Genomic DNA, 20,838 nt, shown 5'->3' on the forward strand with positions numbered 1-20,838 from the left:
AGGTCCTCCTATCGAAACGTTGGCCAGCCTTTCTGACGCATCATATCCCTGTTTATGACCTTAATACCACAGCGTGCTATTCCATCTGTCATCCCCTTTCTTGATTTTGAATTACACCACAAACTAGCACTTTTCCACAGATATCGCACCTGACCTGCTCAAACCAGCCCACCTTGAATAGTTGACGATGAAAAACGCCTGATGTGTTACTTAAAAACAAAGAGAACATCCAGTATTTATTCTAATATCGATAACCCATCTTCTTTAATGTCACCCTAAATGAGCCCTGCAGCATTATTGGCGACCAAGAAACCTCAACCTATATTCCTAAACAAAGTAAGCAAAAATACCAAGCAAACGGAGTGCCCCCGTCACGCCCGCTGTTCTACAGGCATCGTGGGCGCCGTCTTCACTGGTACATTAGGCATTATATTTGTGGTAAATCGACACTTGTGTAAATAAAAAAGGAAAAACGTATCACCAAGAAAAATAATAAAACAAGTTCGGGCACCACTGTTAAGAGACCGGCAGAATCTCAATGTTAGTTAAAGACGTGTGGGGGACCTTTCAACCCAGACAGAATATGCAGACTGGCTTTCAAAAAATCTGCATATTCAATACACTCGACAGCACTGAGGAGGACGTCTCAGTTAGGGTGCCGAGGACGCCTATGAAGCACGCAACCAGAACGACTTCTCTTGCGGGCCGACGAGGATGCAACTTGTGACATCGACTTGCGGGATTTAATAGTCGGGCTTTAGAAGTGCCTCATGTTTAAAGCGTTTTCTTTTTCTAAGAAAGTATATCGGTCTGCTTGTATTCGAATTAATATTTTTTTATTTCGTCAGCAACTTCATTACGTAGGGGTTGACCTATATTCGTGTCCGGCGTATTTTTGAGTAAACACGGTAGTGTAGGACACCGTTTCCCCTGCCCAGCAAGGCAAAGTTGTTGAAACTTTTACAGAGAAAAGGTTATGGCGAGACAAAGGGGGATCCGACAGGAAAAGAAACTGGTTGAAATCCCTCTGACGATAAATGTCGACTTTAATAAATCATTGAATCGATATAGTAACGCAAGGCATGGAAACCAACGAAACGAGGTACGTGTGAGGCTAGTACTGCAGCAGGATTCCATTTTCGCACTTCCCTAAGAACACTCGATGTGACCTAGTGCCACCGCCGCGAAGTCTTCGCGTTGCCTGCGTAATGCATAGCGCGACGGTGCACCTGACCGCTGAGCAACATGCTAGGTGGTAACTCCGTTCCTATCTCACGCTTCCTTCTGGCCACGCCGCGTCATCCAATGTCACTGCTGAGAAGTCCACGCGTGTCCTCCGTGACCAGAAGCGTGGCTGGCCTGCACCTGCGAACAATGGGAATTGTTCCATCGGTAGCAGAAAAACTCAGTGACAGATGCTCAGTGAGCCAATGTGGCGAGAGGTTAACTGAAGAGCGCCACGTACCCAGTGCATTTGTGGTGCTGCCTGCTAAAGCGTTGGGCGGCGCTCCATGAGCAACCTTTGTGAGGTGGGTTCAATTGCGTTCAGCAACGGATAAATCTCGGGGATCTTTATCGTTATTTGAGAGCGGCACATTTCTACTGGAACATACCTAGTTACCCAAGTTTGACGTCAAAGACGTCCATTGACGATGGGCGCGCACCCAGGTAATGACCCATGTAGGCGGGAAAACGTTTAGATAGGAAGATACAAACATAGATACACATATATATAACCCCTAGCAACTGTGCGAAGTACATTAAAGGCACCGCTGAAAGGAATGTAGGTTAGCCGTTATAGCTGGCTCCTCTGCTCTGCGAAAATTGAATAAAAGGAAGAAAGAAAGAAGTGTTAGAAAGAGCTGCCACAGCGTACCCACGGAGGTATACACAGAGTCTGTAATTTGCCACAGGCACCTGCCAACTTGAGGAACTGCCACCAAGGTTTGGTTACATTTGGCGATAGCGGCTGGTCATATGCAGTTCTTCGAGCACTGCCTCACATTACCGGTTGGTTCAAGCTGCCATGTAACGTTACAAGTAGACAGACATGAACCTCGAGAGAATTACTGCGCCTTCACCTGCATTCGTTAGTGTCCGCGCTTACTCTTGTTCACAGTCTGTCGTATAGCCTACCCTACCCTCTTTGAACACGCACAGAGGGTTAAAAAATCAATTGCGTTATTAGCTATTACACATTACCTTCGCTGATGTCCTTGTCCATAGGAATATACTTCGAATTCTGGACTCCTGTGAAGGGTTCATTGCTGCACCAAGAGTCAGTATGCGGCAAAGCTGGGGCTCAAAGTTTAGGCAGAGAAAACACACCGGTGTGATTTCTACGTGGAGCTACTGAGCTACGTTTCTCTTTCGGTCGCTTGGTGTTTGGTGGCAACCAGAAGCAGCAAGATAAACAAAATCAATACTGAATGATGGCAGAAGTGTCATCATCTATTTTACTGTCTCCGAGACCAATATCTGATTGAAGGGAAGGGAACTCTTGTTCACCTGGAAGTTCGGGAACGCTTCGTGCCAAATTTCTCGCGCACGAGAAGAGAGACAGGTCATAACACTTGGTCAAGCCAATGTAGCGTGAAACATTCTCTAATCCTGCTCGATTATGTACAGCTGAGCTAATTTCTGGCTGCGTTCTGTCTCTAAACGAAACCTATATGCGCGCGGCCGTTTCAAGCAACCTTGAAGCGTGACAGGAAACGACAATGCTCGCGAGTTACAGTTTACACTTGGCTACACGAAAAAGCTGAAGGCTTTAACTTATTTTACACACCTCAAGTAGGTGATGCTATGGTTGGCTTCTCATATAATTTCATTATCAAGACATTGTTTTGTACTATGTGGTTTACAGTGCATGAGATGAATAACAACATTACAGTGGACAATATTTTCGACAACTCAGTATTACACCTCATGTTAAAGGTACAACAGAAATGATAGTTGAGTTGTGTGAGTAGATCACTCTCGCTGTTACCAATAATCTGACACTTATTTTGACAGGTGACTTGTGCGCAGGATATTACAAAATGAAAAGGCGAGTGGCGGCGCCTCTTTGAAGTTGCTGCACCAGTTCGTCGTGATGTCATGTATTTTTACGGCGTCTTCTTGGGCGTAATAAAAACTTTTCCCGGTATATATGGGTTACATTGAATTCTAAACGAGCCAAGTAATAAACCACACCATGTTCGGCATGCCGAACACGGCACCGTCCCATTGATTTTTAAGCTCCGTGTAATGCCAGAACTAACATCTTTAAATATTCTTTTTTTTATCTTTCGCGTAATATTACTGATTGGAACAATTTACCTCAATCACTACTAACTAGCATTTTTTCTATTCACCACCCGAACTATTGACATCATTACTTTTTTATTAATGGACTACCCAACTTGGTTTTCTTTTATTTTTTTGCGTTATTGTCCCTGTACGTCGCTTAAACTGTATTGATGGTTCATTTATGCACATATATATCGCTTTATTTGTTTTGGGAATTCCTTCAAAGCATGAATGTTTCTTTTCCCCGCTTTGTTTGTAGAGATGATGGAGAGATTTTATATTTTATGCACTGTTATTTTCCTCTGCTAAGTTATTATGCCTAATAATTATTTGTATGCCCCTCCTTCTAGAGCCATATACCAAGGCCTGCAGAATTGTATAAATAAATAAATAAATAAATAAATAAATAAATAAATAAATAAAAAAATACATTATTGAATGAATGAATCAATCAATCAATAAATACATTTCAGAGAACTCTCATAACGGCCAGGAAGATCCAAATAAAGGAAGAAAGATTCAGGTACTGCACGTCACACCTAACGCAAATCTAATTGACGTAAATCTAGTTGTGCAAGAATATTCTATTAGTTCAAAGTTATTTGGCGGTTCCCTTTGGTTACCCTGTAAAGCTAGGTCTCAACGTAACCTCTGCTGGGATCAATGAACAATCATATTGTTAAAGAATGATGTTTAGCATGCGTTTCTTTTGTTATTACCTTTTTTATATCTAGAATAGGTCCTAACAAACTCCCCCCCCCCCTCAAGAAAAAGAAAATAAAGGGCAGTTTCCGGGCAGCTGGTACTACACCGCTGGCGCATACCTACGACGCCTTCGTATACATGAACGCCGATGCATTCGACGGCCCCTGAAGCAGCGGAGAGGAACAAAAGCAGTGGGATGACGGGGACAAATCCCTCGAGCGCGAGCTGACGCTTTCGGCAGGCACGAGGGCAGCACTGGGTCCACACGCTGAAAGTGGCCGAGCGGCCCAAGCTACCCCGCATCTTAAGAAGCCCTTGCCACCGAGCTCTTACGCGCAGTGTTCAGACGCTTTTTTCTTCGTCCTGTTACTTTATGCAAACACTGGTTCCCCGTGGGCAACACACTGGTGTTTGTTTAGTGGACTGTACTGGCTCCTTTTTTTTTCTTATTTTGCGCCTGCTGTTCTCACCCACAATGATCAAGCCAGAAAAGACTGATACACCCAGGCCGCTATATATATAAAAAAGTAAAGAAATGGTCACGTGGCGTGCCGCAAATTTTATAGAGATATGGAGGTGGGAATCGGGGGGAGGGGGGGGGGAGGAGAACGGACGCGGACGATGAGGGGAGGACCAGAAGGTCGTAAAGTATTTACGACGTCCCAAAGAATACGCGCGGACGCGCGCACACATAAACACACATATGCGAGTATATACAAAGACCCACACGCACATGCTATACTCAAACACTCCTGCGCGGAGCCCTTCCACCCCTCCCGCTTGACTCCTATGGAGGCGGGCTTGCGTGCCACCGCGATCTCTGTTTTCGATTTTTCTCCCCATCGAGACGGCCACTTTGTACTTATCATTTTCGCCGGGTTTTAGCGGTGATCCCTGTGTCGCAGGGCCATCCACGAGGCTTTTGTTCACCCTATAGCGTATACTGCATCTTTCCTAAGCTATCCGTCTTCGAAGCAGCCATTTTGTTTTCTAGTCTCGACTTGTGTCGTTGTAGTGCGCTGCCTTTAGTCTTGTGGATTGTGGGATAGACCCGCTCTACGGCTTCGCCCCTACACTTCACCCCCCCCCCTCTCTCCCTTTCTCTAACCTCTGTATATCTCTAATGTTTGTATACGCTTTATTGCTTTTGTCCTTGCAGGATCGTAGAAACATGGCTCGCGGAGGAAAATACTCTTACACGGTCGCGTCCACCTCCAATAACCATGAATGAAGGCGTCGGTGTCCAGCGACCGGGCTATCAATTTTACTGCTATTGAAGTCGCTTCCTTCACACGCTTCTAAGTTCACGGCCACCGTCATCAGTCCTTGGTTCACGCTTCGACATACCTTTTCATAAGTACTCTTCTAATTATTTACTTTTTCTTGGTCCACAACATTATCATACTTGATAGATTAGTAAGTGTTTAATGATTTTCGTTAACGCAAGGCGATCTTGGTTCATTCACCTAAGGGTCCTTCTTTTTCAATAGCGTTCGTAAAAACTTCACACGGTTTTCTACCGCGTATTGCTCATCTGGAACCTTGAAATTCGCCTATTGGTGACCCTTTCTTTTTCATTCTCTTCCTCCTTGCGTAGCTTTTCTATCGTTTCATTCTTCTATTTCGAGTGGCGTTTCTCTCGGTTCGTTGAATAACAGAAACAGCGCAGCAGTTGCCGCAAGTCTAACAGGAGAGATGGACGGTAGCACTTATATCCGCCTCTCCTAATTTTTCGTCCACTGGTGTGTCGTCTCTACAACGGATCGCCAACTAGCCGGTTGCAACCTGCCTTCTTCGCTTTAGCCGACAGAAAATGCCGCCGCCCTTCTCAGTAAAATTCTGCCCGCATAGAACTAAGGCGAGTATTAAAATACATTGCAGCTTATTAACATTCGTTAGCTTGGTTTTTATTTAATTGCGTTGCCAACTCATCGGGCTATTCCTCACCTTTCCCTCTCAGTGTCCTCATCTCGTTTCCCCTGTCTGTTGCCTTTCTCCATCACGTTGATTTTTTACCTTCCACAGAGACCGCTGCTCAGGTCTCGCTGCCGTCCACAAAGCGGTATTTATGGTCGCACAGTCGGCGTGCTTACTCATTTATGCACTCGCGCACCCGTGCTCTGTCATTCGAGTTACGCGGGCTTTCAATTTCGCAGCACCTAGTAGAAGTTCCTCGTGGGCGTCTGTGAGCCGCGCCCTCGCATGAAAACATCTGATCACGAATAACACAAGTAGGAAATATGGCGTCTCTTTTCTCTGCCCTGCTATTAATAAGGTGATCTCGTAAATTACGGATTATTACACTAAAATATGCCAAGAGCTTAGCGGTATAAGCATTCTTGACAGCATACGGCTACGAATTGAATGGCAAACATGGCGAGATGAGACACAACAAGCGCAGACACCTGAAGCATTCTACGAGCAGTGACGGAATGCGCTTACGAATATAATCGTTTTCCTCCCTAGACACGACATCAAAGCGAGAACACGAGTATGTGTATTTACGTGCAGAGAAAAGGTACGAAGCACTGAAGGCAACTAACTCAAAGGCTAACGTGTTCGCTACGTTTAATGAATCGCGAGGCTTACGTGTTGCCTTATAAGCTTTGTGCTTAATTAACTAGAGGCCTCGTCACAGCCAACGCCCACCTGTGTAGCTGCAACGGGGTGAGGAAGCTGATTGAACATTCTGTACGTAAACACTTTCCAGATAGTCATGGTCTGAAGTCGTCTGCGCGAAGCTTTCATGATTACCGCGTCACGAAACAATCATCATGCGGGCAGACGCTAACCGGCGCTCACATTTAGAACGACATAACCAGTTATCTCGAATAATTGATGGCAATATAAATTGCGTTTTATGTAGCCAAAAGCCGTATCTGAAACTGTGTATAGTGAGATTCATTTTACTGACATTCTCGCAGCAGGTAATTGACCAATAAAACGAACAAAAGAACGTCTACATTTATATAACATTTGTGGGCCCTCTGAAACCCCTTTTTGTTGTAGCTCGTCTTTTGCACCTTCCGGCTAGTTATAAGTGCATTGTTTAGTTACAACGGCATTACCGGAATCGCAAGACATCACTTACAGCTCATAATACAATCGAGGCATATTGTTTATGAAGGTAACGATTCAAATATGTGGCACTGACTCGGACAGATATGTTGCACCGTAATACTTTCTAGGTAATTATGGGTAATGCTGCTAGACGAAGGCTATCTAAGCAATGTTCACAGTAGTAGAAAATAGAGCAAAAATTGCAAGCGATTGCACTGCAAATCATGCCATAGTAGCCGTCACAGGTACACCTGCCCCCCTCTCCCTCTTCCTCGCATGAGATTCCAGAAAGCACACTTTCATTTCACATGTATAATCCGACTAGCCTACTTTCCATGATGCGTTGTGTTTCATGAGGAACAAATCGCGAGACCAGCAAAAAAATTTCTGTAAATATATTTCTTCAAGACACTCGGTGTTCTGTTACATGCATAGAAGCACGGTGCAAAAGAATGTTTTTGTACGCTGGGCTAAACGCGGTAAGTAGAGGGGCGGAAATTGTGTACCCGCACTAACAACTTAGTAACATGAATACACGTAACATACACTAAAAGAATGAGACAAAATAGCCCCCGAACTGCGTTAGATAAACGAAACTGAAATTAATCGGTACTACAACTCTCCCGGAAGGTCAATTAAGAAGAACAGACCAGGCAATTGTAATTAGCAGGTACCAATGATTATCAAGCTCTATGTTAGATATATCAGAAATCAATACAAAGAGCATTCGAGCTGGCATTGAAGCATTAAACTAAACTTTCGAAGAAAAATTTTAGACCACCTACCGGAACTGCCAGTACTTCGGCGAAAAAGATAATCAATGGCCCCCAGTGAATCGTGACTGAATGGTTCCTGTGCCGTCTACAACTTAAATACACAATAAACCGCTTTGACGTTCAAGACATTTAGCAGAAATCATCTCGCAATTAATGTCCACGTTGCTGCGACAAGCATTGAAGGAATCTATCGACAGACCATGTTCCCACCGCCGTTTTCACGAGGCGTCCTTGCATGCAGGCCGGAATGCTCCCTCGCGCTTCCTCTCGGGTCTTGCTGCGATACCTAGCGCCACCGCAGGGTTGCGCCTGAGTGAATACTTATTCTGAGAAGAGTGTCTGAATATTTAAGGCGCATGCCCAGCTCCGTCAACCAGCGGAGAAAGTTAAATGACTGGTTTTCATGCAAGAGCATCACATACCAAAGCTTCATATAGGTAGGGACCTAAGACAACGTAAAAGACGCTCATTTGGGAAGTGACACATATCCGCTGAGCGCTGACGTGGCCTGGTGCCTGAGCTCCCGATCACTGGTTCTGGTCAAGTAGCTGGCGGTTTTCTTTTATTCTGTCTCTTTAACGTAATTGTTTGTGATCTTTTGTTTCAATATCTGCTAACCTTCCAGAGTAATTACTTGTTTCTTTGCAATGTCACTCTCATCGCCAGGCCAGGAGGCTTCCTCCTGGTCGGCTTCTGTTCCTAACTCTGATTTGCCGGTGGAGCTTTTCTTACGCAGTGGGACGAGCAGCGTTCCTGTGGCTTTGGTTCCGAGTGATGGCGGTGTGATTCGCATGAAGAATCCCAAAGCAATTCAAAGCGAACTCCGGATGGCCTCGGCCAATTTTCAACAAATCACCGAGGTTCGACAGTTCGGCCGAGGGGGCATTCTTTGCTGCTCGTCTGACCAGGCTTGTGTTCAAGATTTACTGAAGTGCGATGTTTTCGCGACACATCCGGTGAGCAGTTTCATTCCTCATCACCTTGCATGTACCAAAGGCCTAGTTCGCGGTGTCGACGTAAGTCTATGTCCGGCAGACATCTTGGAAATGTTTTCAGCGGCAGGCGTGATTTCTGTGTATCGTTGCAGCCGTGTCGTTGACAATAAGCGCATACCCACAGAAACAGTCATTGCTACTTTTGCTGGAATGAACCGCCCATCGGAAATCAAGGCATGGCCACTTATATACCGAGTTGAGCCTCTATCACCCCGTGTCCTTCAGTGTCTAAAGTGCTGGCGGTTTGGACACTCCATAAAAGGCTGCAGGTCAAACACACGATGCCGAAAGTGTGCAGAAGGCCATCATTCAAATGACTGTTCTTCCCGAAATGAGTCCTGCTGCCTTTGCAGTGGTTCCCACCCAGCAGATGAGCCTAATTGCCCTGCAAGGTCTAAAGAAGTACAAATCCTTGAAATAATTGATAGACGTCGATGCTCTCGTCGTGAGGCCATTGGAGAAATTCAGAGCAGATCTCAAGGGTATGCTGGTATAACGGCCCGTCAAACATTGTCTATGGAAAACTCAATCTCTGAGGCTGTGGCAGCTTCCGTAGAAGAGGCATTGGAGAAAACAATGGAGCGTATCATGACAAATCTCACCGACTCCCTTGTACAGGTGCTGTCTTCACAACTAGCTACGTGGCTTCAATTAAATAACAAAGCCAATATTGAGGATCTAGTGCCGGGTGTACCGCAGACTCCACCAATTGAAATATCGACCACGCAGACATTCACAAATAACAATTCATCAAAGCCATCAACTTCTGAGAGAGTCGACCAAACCTGTCTCTCCGACACAGATGGGATAGAAAATCAAGATGTAGATATGGACCCCCGATCTCTTAAACGAACAAGGTCACCGACAGAGAAAAACCATAGCTCTCCCACCAACTCCAAGGCAAAAAAGTACGTTAAAGTGATTCCTACTAAGAAGGACTTCTTAAAAGAGAGCGTTTTAGACCAAGCAGTCTCTGCTGCTCGGATTTATTCACAATAGGAACTTTAAAAGTAATTCAGTGGAACTGTCGTTCCATACTTTCCGCTGCAACAGATTTATTATATCTTATTTCTAAATATTCTCCAGATATTATTGTTTTACAGGAAACTTCGCTTGTTGCTGGTCAGACTTTTCATCTAAAAAATTTCCGATGTCTTCGATTGGATCGCCTATCTCCAGGCGGTGGTTTAGTTTTGTTTGTGTCATCAAAAATCTGCCATAGAGCTACTATAGCATACCAGATAATGTCCCCAGACTGTGAAATCTTAGCACTGGATATAATACTCCCTGGCTGCACACCGTTTTCTATAATAAACACGTACTTCCCCGCTGGAGTGCAAGATACCCGCTATCTGGATATCTCTATTGCTCGCAGTCAGAAGAACATCATACTGGTGGGAGATTTTAATTCTCATCATGTGTCGTGGGGTTTCCGAACGGACACTTGTGGAAAACGGTTGTGGGATTGGGTCTTAATGAATAATTTCTCTTGCCTAAATTCGAGAGCACATACTTTCGTGCGGGGTCAGTCGCGATCTGCCCTAGATCTTACGTTTGCTACCTCGAGCATGTTTGTCACCTCCTGGATGACTGTAGACTCCGGAACTAGCAGCGATCACCTCCCTATAATTTTTGAACTGCTTACCCCATTGACTAGTTTACATAGTAATGTGCGCACTTTTGTTAATTACGAAAAATTTAAAAATGCGTTAAAATCAGCTTTACACGCTCAGGAGGGCATGGAGAGAGATATTAAAGCAATGAGCCTATGTTCAATTCTAAAACAGTCATCAAAAAAAGCTCAGTTTATCGTGCAATCTACTAAAGGTGGTTCATATTGTCCCTGGTGGAATTCGGACTGCGAGCGAGATTTTAGACGTAGAAAAGCTGCGTGGAAAAAGCTTTTATACAACCAAAGTCCTAATAATTGGGCTGATTATACATATATATCTAATACATTTAAACGAACAGTGTCAAAGGCTAAGGAGGATTATGATTCCAAGCACTACACATACCTTTCGAAATCTTGCAATAAAAAGGCACTGTTTAAATTTCTTCGATCTCGTAAAGTTATACCGGCGCCCGTGAATGTCGATTCTGTCGTTTTAACAACAAAAGAAGTATCGGAATCACTTGAGAAGATTGCTAAAGGACTTGCGCAACGTTTCAAACATAAATTGCCATTAGGCCTACAGAAACCTCCCATAGGAGACGACTTTGAAACAGTAACAGTGACAGAGCTTCAAGGCATTATTAGTTCGTTACCGACGTCAGCCCCCGGTCCAGATGGAATCACAACAGGAATGCTAAAAGTTTTATTTGATTATGCGCCTCAGGACCTCCTAAACATAATAAATTTCTCTCTCAAAAATGCATGGGTTCCAAGAGAGTGGAGAATAGCTAAAATTATTCCATTATTAAAGAAAAAATCAGCAGGACTTGACTTAGACAACATAAGACCGATTTCTCTTACTTCCAATGTCGTCAAATTAATAGAAAGAGTACTTCACGGCCGCATAACAAATTGGATGCAGGATGACACCCTTCTCAGTCCTTGCCAGATTGGATTTCGTCCCGGTCACTCCATATGGTGCGCCCATGTAGATTTAGAGAGCCGCATTAAACTTGCTCGCCGCAAACGAGAGTACGCAGCTTTGGTAACACTAGATGTATCAAAAGCATACGACTCTGTAGAACATGGTATTTTATTCGATAAACCTCAGTCTACGAATTTTCCTAAATATATAACCGCTTGGATCTATGAATTTATAAGAGATAGAGAGTTTTATTGTTACCAACACGGTATTTCGACTTCCCAACACAAGCAGACAAGAGGTGTACCACAGGGTTCCGTTCTTTCTCCTATATTATTTAACATTTTGCTAAGCACAATTTCTTTGTCTCCGGAAGTACGTGTTTATGTTTATGCCGACGATATCGCATTTTTTACGTCCGCAAATAATACACATTCACTACAACAGTCGTTGCAGAATTACTTAGGAATGCTGGAAACATGGCTAGAGAGGTTACGTTTGTCGTTAAATATTAGCAAAAGTGCGGTATTAGTTTTCCCATTAACTGCACAGGTGCATATATCTTTACAATACCGACAGGAAATCATTCCCCAAGTTGACGAAGTCAAGTACCTTGGTGTCATTTACGATGGCAAACTCACCTGGTACAGTCACATTGAATATATTAAAACAAAGGCAGAACGAGCCATAGGCATGCTCCGCCGGCTCAGCCACCGATGCTCTGGACTGCGCAGGGATACTTTACTGATGATCTATAAAATGTATATTCGGCCCATATTAGAATTCGGCTGCGTAATATTTTCCGGTGGCCCGGCCTACAAAATTAAACCTCTGGTACTTTTAGAAAGAGAAGCTCTACGGTCATGCCTTGGGCTACCTAGATTTGTTGCCAACGTTGTTCTTTATCAGGAAGCTCATATACCCACCCTAGATTGCAGATTCCGCATACTAACGGTTCAGACATTTTTAAAAATTTACGATTATTTCAAAAGGCGTACGCAATATATATTTATCACTGAACCGTCTGAGTTTTTCCAAGTATCGTGGTCGAGATTCCACAGTCCTCAGGTAATATTCGTTCAAGAACAGTTACAAAAATTGGATGTGTCCCTACACCATGTTTACCATTCAAATGATGCCTTCCCAGACCTCAAAATTCAGTTCGATGACATATTTCTAAATCATGCTAAGCTATTACCAAGACAAGATTTCATTAATATCTTAAACGGCCACCTACACCAGCTAACCACTGACAATGTAATAGCTACGGACGCTTCTGTGTGCAATGAGAAGGCAGGAGTGGGGATCTTCTCTGAATCTCTTCAGTGGTCTTACTCCCTTCGCCTTCCCGACTTCACGCCTATATTTCAGGCAGAATTATTAGCGATAACACTAGCATTACGAAAACTGCCCCAAAATGACCCATTAGCTGTTATTGTGACCGACTCGCTATCGGTATGCACAGCACTAACTGCATCTTTAAATTCAGCGATTCAAAGAACATTTCGTTCGATGGTGCCTCGGTACTTACGAAAAGTACGTTTGCTTTGGGTACCCGGACATCATGGGTTGCATTTGAATGAAATGGCTGATTCTCTCGCACGAGCTTCCCTGAACGGCCCAATCATATCTGTTTTGCCGACATTGGCTTATGTCACCGCGGCTAGGTACAGAAATTTCGCTATATCTCAAAACTCTGCAATATCCATGCTAACACCCTCTTCTGATTTCCACCATCTTGGCTTCCCATGGAATACTAATTGGTGTCCTTCAAGGCAATTGGAAGTTTCCTTTAGAAAATTGAGATGTCGCATACCTCCTCTAAGTTTTTACTTACACAGGTCTGGTCTCGCAGTGTCCCCTCTATTTTCTTTTTGAAGTGAGCCTGAAACTGTCGAACACTACTTTCTCTCGTGCCGCCGCTTTCTAAGACAAAGAAAACTATTAGAATACGCATTTACTAAACTTAGCCTTTCGCTATCCTCGCCAACCATTCTTTCTTTTGGGGCGACTTCACTGGGATCCAGCCACAGGGATGCTTTTCTAGAAGTTAACAATTTCATCAGAGACACAAAAAGAGTACCTTGCTGAATTTCTAAAATTATCCATAATTTATATTATTTCATTTCTTCACGTTTACTTATTTTATTGGAATCCCTAACAATAATCAATTAAACTTCTAATTTACAGTACTATCGTCCCACGCTCCACTACACAAATCTAGATTGTCTCTACTTCTAACCATACGGAAAACCGCCTGCTTCTTGGCCAATCCCCCATAGTGGGTACGCGCCACTTTCGAGGCCACAAGACAAGACATATCCAGCGATCCTAGTTTGTGGTAATGAAGTTCACTGAAGAGCCGCACATAGAGTGCTGCACGTGCCCACTGACCCGAATTGACATCATATAAGTTCACTGAAGTGTGGCACAAAGTTCTATGTACCCAGTGATGCAAGTTCAAGTGACTGGGGTCCACTTAAAAGCGGAGCATGAGCAGCACCACATACCTAGTAACCCAAGTTGGTGGGAAGCGGTGTAGGGGACAAGCGTCACGTATGCAATTTCGCATACCCTAGACCCAAATTGACCAAACGAGTGACTTCGTACATGGTTGCATTATCAATGCGGCACAATGCATTAACGACTAGACCATGGACTACTAGGTGAACTTCTGTCCCAAGCTGGCGGGAAAACAGTCAGAGCAGCTAAATAGACAAACAGCCACGGAAAGTTCGTGAAGTACCCTAATAATGTTAATCGCATTAAGAGACAAGCAAGATGAGCAGTAGACAGTGAGAAAAGAGAAGAAAGAAGAGGAAATAAATGCTGTGATTATCACAGCAGATTGCCCTCGCGATGCCTGCAATCTTTATTGCAATCTTTTTTTTATAAAACTCATTACCTGCCGAGCATTACGATTGCACTTTGCGTTTAATAACGTGGTTGACTATCGCTGACAGTGTCTTTGCATGTTCGGGAAAGTGAAGCTTCGATTGGGGGGGGGGGGGGCAACAACAACATAGAAAAAATGGTGCATCTCTAGATTGCAATAGAGGAATTTGATAGTGTCCTTTATAATTTCGCCATAGCTGCTTCCAAGAAATTTATCGCCTCGAATATTGCAAAACGGTTGCGTTTCGGTGCAGTAGTACAGTCTAGGCGCACGCAATTTGCTATGTGCCTAAATATAAAAAAAAGTGTGCTCCCAATTTAACAACGACTTGAGTACCTTCAATCTTATTCTTTCAATAGCAACGAAGTGCATTTTCTGCGAACATACATTCGTTTCTTTTCAGCGGAAAAATGCACGCGTCCAGCTCAATTTTTTTAGAGCAATCCATGAGCCATAACGAGCATCTCTACGAATACAAGTATTAAATGACACGTTGTGACTATATCTATGCCCCTGAAGATACACCAAGCGCGAGACTGTATGAAACAGATAAATGTGAAATACACGTGCGTCCAAAAAAATAGAAAGAAAAAGAAGTAACAGAGTTCGGTGCACTCCTTACTTCATAACGACCCAATGCCGATACTTGCGGCAGGCTCAGTCTTTACCTCAACTCAGCACATAACGAGCTAGCCAAATGTGGCAGTCCCCGAGTGGCTTTGTATAAGGCGCCAGGCTCCGCAAAGAAATATGAAAAAAGAAAAAGATAGCCCGCAGTCGTTAGCATTATCCGAAACGAGCTGGAGAATACAAAACGATGCTCGACACTCTGGCCTTTTAAAAACGAGCTTACGGGAGCTTAGACGAGCGAATCTTGTGGACGCAAAGAGGAAGGCGCCCGGCAGAGTGCTTCGGGGCTGAAAGCTCAGTTTCCTGCCGTAACGACGTTATTCTGGAAACTCCTACGTCTCTGTTTGCTTCAACACGAGTTCGAAAACTGCGCCGTGGTTTCTGGCAGTTTACCTGCGCACATATTTCTCGTTTGCATAAAATCGAGTTCAATGCTTCTGAAAGTTGCGGTTTGGTCCTCCGCTTTCAAGCTCGTCCGTAGGATTCCTCCCGGGCGAAGGCTTATCTATCGTTGAATGGTCGCACATAATGCGTGTCCATGGCGTCCGTGTGTTTTTAGGTCTCTGGTAAACATTACCTCGTTTTTGAGGCGATAAATGTACCGCGTGAAAAAAAAATAATATGAATGAACGCCTAGATATACCCGAAGCAGTGGGGGCATTTGCTGCGCTTGTGCGTAGGTTGGGTAACACACACAAAGAACGAAAAATTGCATAATGAGTTGTATGAACGTCCAACTAGGCTAGGGCGTGCCATAATACTTTGCATGCCCTGGCGTTGAATTCGGGCGCCAGAACGGTGCCGGGGTCGCGCGTTATTCATTGCACGCTGTGGGCGTTAACAACCTCGAACGATCGAGCACAGCTTCGCTGCCAGTGCGGCCGTTATATCCCAATTCGACCATTACGGTGGCGTTAACGCAGCGCTACGCGAAACGAACTGATTACACAGATCACGCGCGTACGTCGCCACGCCACGTCGCCTCCATAAAAATACCGTCTTTTCCCTCTCTCTCTTTCGTGGATGCTGTTTTCCGTTATTAACCCAATGTTCAGACTGGTTGTTCTGTGGCCCCATCCTTCTCGCATTCCTGTACCCCTAGCTCGGTTCTTTCTACCTCCGTCTCAATGCGGCAATAAATGCCAACGTGAAATCGTAAACGACCGTGCGGTTCCTCCTGTCATTAGAAGCCAAAAGGAGAGTGGGGGAACGAATAATAAAACACGATTCTAAGCGGGATCTAACCCTGTTGGCTGCAAGAGCGAAACATCGACTACCTAGTTCTCCCGTCTCCCTCTGCTGCACGCGCGCACACATATAGGTGTATCGAGATTGCAGTGTAACGGACCGGTGCGCAATAGAATTCCCGCTCGCTTCGCGGTTCCCGCCTCCGGCTACGCGGCTTATACACAGACGCGTACGTGAGGAGTGTGCGTAACTGCAGAGCCTACTGTGGTCCTTACGGGCGAAACTGCGGCCTGGCGCTAGTCACATCGACTGCGATTTGTTGGCGGGCTCGGTAGGTAAGGATATAACAGGCGGAGGCCTGCGGTCTTTCTGCACGATATGAAGGTCACTGCGTAATAGCGATTGCACTTCGCTCGGCAGGTATCGCAGGATGTTACAATAGCGCTTATGGTCGGTGCTGTCACGGAAGCGTCGTCTACGTAGATGGACTTTCGCGGTGGTTCGCAGTCGAAGCGGGAAAAATTGCGTATGCACCGAGAGTTGTAAGTTTAACTCCTGCTCAAGGGAACAGTTGCGGCTCAGCAAAGTAATTAAGTACGTCTATATCTTTGTATGGCTAGAGACGTGGGAGCAGCTCATGTCTGTCTTGCCTCTGACTGTGCCAGCAGTAGATTTACAGAATAAAGTTGGTCTTTTCTCGGGATGCGAAGGATGCACTTGAAACCACGACAAAATTTGAAATTGAAACGTTGGTTACATCTTTTTTTTATCATTTGTTATCCGAGCAATCCGAAAAAGTGGTTCTGTTTCTTAAATATGAGGTAGCACCAGTTACTAGACTTCTAGACGAGTAAGGTATTGGTTATTAACACAGAGGAAATTATTCTTTATTAGTTCAGCCGTTTACTCAAATTGACCAAACATACTTATTCGTACCTGTAGTGTCCATGTATGGCACTCTTTGGAATGAAGGAAGGCAACCCTGGGGTTCACGGGAGCTTTCAAGATGGCTGCAGTGGTAGATGCTGCTCCTCGTGGCCTTGTGCCATTCTCACGCAGACATCCGGAATCGAAACCAGAGTGGTAGCATATGGGAGTCGTGCTCTTTCTCCTGTGGAGTCAAGCTACTCTCAAATTGAACGGGAAATGCTGGCCGCGGTGTGGGGAATTGAGCATGTTCACATCTACTTGTATGGGACAGCATTCCGCCTACTGACAGACCACAAGCCATTGGTCAGCATTCTCAGCAACCCTCGCTCCCTGCCTTCAGCACGGCTGGAGCGTTTGGCACTTCGAATTCAACAATACACCTATGAAGTGCAACACACTAGTGGTCCAAGTAACCCATCTGACTACTTGTCCCGACACCCAGTAAACTCCACATGACCATATCGGTGCATGGAGTCTGTCGCCGAACAGTATGTGAACTTCATTGTGTCTCATAGCCTGCCTCGTGCCATGACCTGAGAGGAGGTAACCGAAGCAACGCTCGCTGACCGGGTGATGAACTCGCTCAAGAAAGCCCTAAAGCAACCCCAGCAAAGCAAAGATTGGAAGACCACAACTCTGATGCCCTTCTCTCGCGATGCGACAGAACTGTCAGTTTCCAAAGAAGGCCTTGTGTTAAGAGGCACGCGGATAGTACTGCCAGCACAACTTCACACTAACGCAGTGCATCTTGCACATCGAGGACACCAAGGCATTGTCAAGTCAAAACAGCTGTTGCGTTTGACTGTGTGGTTTCCAGGGATAGACTCTTTGGTGGACCAGACAGTTAAGAGTTGCCTGGCATGCCAAGCAAACACACCAGTACACCATCGAGATCCCTTGCCAATCCGGGAGCTGCCTCGAGGCCCGTGGACTGAACTGTCGTTAGATTTTGCTGGCCCTTTCCCTGATGGCAAGTATGCCATGGCAGTGGTGGATGATTTCTCCAAGTACCCAGTTGTTAGCATCCTACACACTCTTGCAGCACCTACAGTCATCAAGCAACTGCGCACTGTTTTCGCTCAGTTCGGCTGTCCAGAAGTTGTAAAGTCAGACAATGGCTCGCCATTTCAGAGTGAGAGTTTTGCAGAGTTCGCCAGTGAGCTCGGGTTCAAGCATCACCGCATCACTCCACGGTGGCCAGAGGCTAATGAGGAAGCAGAAAGATTCATGCGCACCCTCAAGAAGTCTATACTCGCAAGTCGTGTCAGCCACTTGGATTGGACTAATGAGCTTCAGTCGTTCCTCCTGGCTTATAGGTCCACACCCCATACTTCCACAGGAAAATCTCCGTTTGAACTTCTGTTTGAGAGACCCATGAAGAATCTTCTACCGACACTCGTCGCTGGTACTCACAACTCGGCTCAGTATGAGGCCAGACAGAATGACACTAAAAGAAAAGCATACAACAAGTGGTACGTCGACACTCGGAGGCATACGAGTAACAACCAGCTGTATGTGGGACAAGTCCTCTGTAAACAGGACAGGTCAAACAAGTTTTCGCCTTACTATGACCCACACCCATACACAATCACCAAAGTCAATGGCTCCAGAATCACAGCATCCAGAGATGGAGTGTAGATTTGTCGCAACTCAAGTTTCTTCAAAGATGCAAGCACAGTTCAAGAGGAACGACATCAGGACCCGATCGACATGCCATATCTGGATGATGAAGCTGTGCCGAGTAACAGTGACCTTCCAACCCCAAGCATAGCTACTCCTAGACAAGCCATATCAGCAGCTCCCAAGACCGTCTCACAGCGGTACTCCAACGATCCAGGCAACGACCTAGGCACCTGAAAGACTTCGTGTTTAAGCAAAATTGATTTTTCCTTCCCTGAGGGGATGATGTAGTGTCCATGTATGGCACTCTTTGGAATGAAGGAATGCAACCCTGGGGTTCAGGGGAGCTTCCAAGATGGCTGCAGTTTCGTTGAAATAAATGTGTGTGTGTTCCCAACAGAATCGGCCGTAATCTGTCTCAATAGTCGAACTACTATACGTTACAGTACCTGCATTATTACTTACAGTTTCATTCGAGTGAAAGATATCCCATTACGATTTAATTTGAATCCATATTTTATGAGTAATTCGTATTGATCGCTGCAATGAAACATGACACGATAATTAATATTGTAACTATTGTTAATATTTTTGCCCCGTAGTGGCCTGTTGATGTGTAGAGTTTTTAAACAGGCCCAAGCAAGTATGGGCGTTGCATTGAGCCCTTGCATTGAGTCACTGAGCTTCCAAATGTAATATGTGTTGGCAAGTGTATTTTCATTCTCCCGCAAGAAATTTACTTTCTGAATTTGATCCCGGACCTTCCTGTGTTATAAACACTCGCTTGGCTTGCGCATTACGACTCCAATTAAGCAGCGTCTCGTTTTTTTCGTTAACCATGCACATGCCATAACTTTCAATGAACCAGACAGGAAGGAAAATTTGTCGCACTTCTTTACTGCCCCTGCTTTTCGAAAAGGGTGCCATTGGAACAACTGAAAACCCCTGTTGCGGTCTCTTTCGTCATCGTAGTCGCCAACCACGCATAAATATTTGAATCTAAATTAGGCCCCCTTCTTTGAACTGGAGCAACAGGTAAAATATTTTGTAGACATCACTAGTCTTGTTTTATGAAAAAAATCGCAAATGGACTCTAAGCGATTTTACCGTTACGCCTTTATTGGGACGGGTTGACATCATGGCAAAGAAAGTATGAGGCTTTCTTAGGCTTTCTGCATATGTACATATATATATATATATATATATATATATATATATATATATATATATATATATATATATATGTATATATATATCACGAGAAGCCAACAAACACTGACACCAAGGACAACATAGGGGAAATTACTTGTGCTTAATAAATGAAATAAAGAAACGATAAATTAATGGAAATCAAAGTGGATGAAAAACAACTTGCCGTGGGTCGGAAGCGAACCCACAACGTTCGCATTTCGCGTGCGATGCTCTACCAATTGAGCTACCACGGTTCTGTTTCCCCATCCACTTTCTTGGGTATTTATGTGTCCTAGTCAGGGGTGTGTGAATACTTGAAATTTCGAATACGAATCGAATATTTTCCTTATTCGAAGCGTATTCGATTCGAGAAATGCATGTTCAGAAATTCCCGCATATTCGAGGACGGCCGAATAACGATGGAAACGGCAAATATTCGGATAGACTGCAAATAATTGAGCAATTCATGGATTATATGCTTGCTGCGCATTCTCCTAAGAACATGTTTATTCACTGATAACTTCGCACGATTCGCTCATTATCTGTAGGCTCTGTTTCAGTCTATGTGCATCAGGTCCATGACACATGATCAGTTTAGGCTTCTTTTTTACAAAGCTTTATTCCAGGGCTCTTTCGCAACGAAATAAAATACGCATCTAGAAAATGTTACCTGGACAATGTTTAGATGTTTGGAAATTAAAAAGACGATAATTTATGAACGAGGAGAGCATTGCATCGCCATCGACAACTCCCGCCTTGTGTTCCCGCTGTTCTAAGGTGGCCGCGGGCTCTTTGCTACGTGCTGCGCTGCTGCACTGTGCGGCAAACGCAAACCACGCTAAATTCGCCGCGGCGCAACTTGTAACTATCTGAGTGCTGATACAGACCTCGCTTAAGCGTGTTCTCTGAGAATGGCATCAACTGCGGAAGACGAGCTACTGAGCAAGCAAGAAAAGAAAGCCTGAAGAAGACTTCTTTGGCACTACTTCACAAGACTCTCGCCGTCGACAGCTCAGTGCAAG

The 20,838-nt window shown here is 44.7% G+C and overlaps 1 long non-coding RNA gene across 1 annotated transcript in view; it reads right to left on the reverse strand.

Moving 5' to 3' along the window:
* Positions 1–1,229: 1,229 nt before the first annotated feature.
* The window catches only part of LOC139054753 (uncharacterized), a 93,402-nt gene continuing 73,793 nt past the window's right edge, over positions 1,230–20,838 (reverse strand). Inside the window, exon 3 of the long non-coding RNA XR_011511475.1 lies at positions 1,230–1,365. This is a non-coding gene — a long non-coding RNA (uncharacterized lncRNA). The remainder of the gene's footprint in view (positions 1,366–20,838) is intronic.

Source organism: Dermacentor albipictus, chromosome 1 (assembly GCF_038994185.2).
Source record: "Dermacentor albipictus isolate Rhodes 1998 colony chromosome 1, USDA_Dalb.pri_finalv2, whole genome shotgun sequence".
NCBI lineage: Eukaryota > Metazoa > Arthropoda > Arachnida > Ixodida > Ixodidae > Dermacentor > Dermacentor albipictus.